Source organism: Primulina tabacum, chromosome 16 (assembly GCF_025594145.1).
Source record: "Primulina tabacum isolate GXHZ01 chromosome 16, ASM2559414v2, whole genome shotgun sequence".
In the NCBI taxonomy this organism is placed as follows: domain Eukaryota; kingdom Viridiplantae; phylum Streptophyta; class Magnoliopsida; order Lamiales; family Gesneriaceae; genus Primulina; species Primulina tabacum.
Window position 1 is genome coordinate 18,483,076 of NC_134565.1, and position 2,191 is coordinate 18,485,266.

At 30.3% G+C, this 2,191-nt stretch overlaps 1 non-coding gene across 1 annotated transcript; it reads left to right on the forward strand.

The window, feature by feature from the left end:
• Window positions 1-839: 839 nt before the first annotated feature.
• LOC142530264 (small nucleolar RNA R71) lies at window positions 840-948 on the forward strand. Its single transcript, XR_012816104.1, has one exon. It is a non-coding gene; the product is annotated as a small nucleolar RNA R71 (small nucleolar RNA).
• The last annotated feature ends 1,243 nt before the right edge of the window (window positions 949-2,191 follow it).

Below are 2,191 nucleotides of genomic sequence, written 5' to 3' on the forward strand. Positions count from 1 at the left end.
TACCACTGCGAAGGGTAATAACAGATTTTACCTGATCCATTGGTTGAGTTCTAGAAGTTCCAGTTTGTGAATGATGATCTTTGGGATTAGGCTGTGGTTGTGAAGGAAATTTACCTTTTTCATGAACATTAAGTGCGGATGCAAATTTAGCAAGAGTGTATTTCAAATCTATCATGGTTTGAGCAGTTTGAGTATTGATAAACTCTTGTTTTGCAATGAAAGAATTCAATATATCTTCCAAGTTCTTTTTAGGTGGAGGAACATAAGGTGCATAATTTTGAAAATTTTGTTGATTTTGGAAATGTGATTGTGAAAATTGTGCAGCATTATCATTCCTCCAACTAAAATTTGGATGATTTTGCTAACCTGGATTGTAATTTTGAGAAAATGGTTCAAAATTTGGCCTTTTGAAATTGTTCAAAACATTGACTTGTTCATGGAGACATTCTTTAAAAGAGGGAAAGTGGGACAATCTTTTGTAGAATGATCACTTGTATCACAGATATGACACACAATTTCTTGAACAGATTTTAATTAACCATTCTTTTTCAATTCAAGTGCCTCAATTTTTCTTGCCAAAGAAATAAATCTAGCTTGGAGATCATGTTCATCTTTGAGAGTGTACATACCTCCACAAGATGTGGGAGATTGAATCTTGCTTGATGGTTCGATTGTACCTATAGTATCCCAATTTTGAGCATTTTCAGCTAATGAATCGAGACACTCAATTGCCTCGTTTGGATCTTTAGCTTCAAATGTTCCATTACACAAATTCAACCATTTTGCCTATCTTTATGTGTTAAGCTTCATAAAACTGAGAAACAACTCTCCAAATTTCAAAACCATGATGTGGACAAAGATTAAGCAATTCTTTGTATCTATCCCAATACTGATAAAAAGTTTCTCCTCCTTTTTGAGTGAAAGTGATGATTTGCCTTTTGAAAGAATTTTTTCTATGAGATGGAAAAAACTTTTTCAAAAATTGTTGTTGCAATTCATCTCAAGTTCGATTGGATCTCGATCTAAGATTTTGTATCCAAGTTTTAGCTTTATCTTTTAAAGAAAAAGGAAAAAGCTTAAGTCGAATGCTTTTCATGCTACAATTTATATCATTATATGTGTTGCACACTTCTTCAAACTCTCGTAAATGCATGTATGGATTTTCAGAATCTAAGCCATGAAATTGGGTAAAATCTGGATAATACCAGGCTTAAAATTGAAATGAGATGCATCAGGGGGAAAAACTAGACATGAAGGTGCACTAGTACGTGTAGGATTCATGTGATCTCTAAGTGTTCTTCGTCTATCATGATCATGTTGAGATTGAATTTCATCTTCATTTTCTTGGATGGGTTCTTCCGCCATGTTTTGTAAAATAAAGAGTTATTTCGAATGAGTCGACCACTAAGTTTACGTGACCAAATGCTCATTAAAATGCAAAAGAGAAACACTCAAAAGCAATAAAAATTCGAAGAAAGAAAAACAAACTATAAACAAAATAAAATAGACTTGAAATTAAATTATACTTCCCCGACAACGGCGCCAAAAACTTGATGCAACTTTGATTGTTGCACTCCCAAAAACAGGTTGTCCACAAGTAGTATAATTTGGTGAGTCCGAATATCGTATTCACAGGGAAGCTAAGATAATTAAAAGTCCACTACAATGCCTTTTTGTTTTTGTTTTTGTTTTCCGTTTAATTGTTTGAATCTTTAATTGGTAATTTTTAATTGTTCAAATTTTAATTTATGTAGTTGAGATTAAAAGATACACTATTAGTATTTTAATAGAGTTAACATTAATGAACATTATTGAAATCTACTTAATAAAATAGTCCAATATATTAAATAATCATATTTATATTATTATCTTATAAGTTTATATACTAAAACTTATAAATATTGTCAAAACTCCAACTCACAAGTAGAGTATAAAAAATTAAATATAACATAAACAATAAATAATGATTAAATAATGTAAAATATAGATTCTTACCTTTTACTAATCTTATTATCATGCCAAGAGTTTCATCTTTTCATCTCAAATTTGGGAAGTTAGCTACTCATTATTCAAAGTGTAAAACTTTGAATATGAAATTAACATGCTAATTATATTTAAATGAAGAAATAAAAGAAAAACAAAGAGAGAAATATTATGAACTCAAAGGTTTGTTAATAAAATGAAGGATATC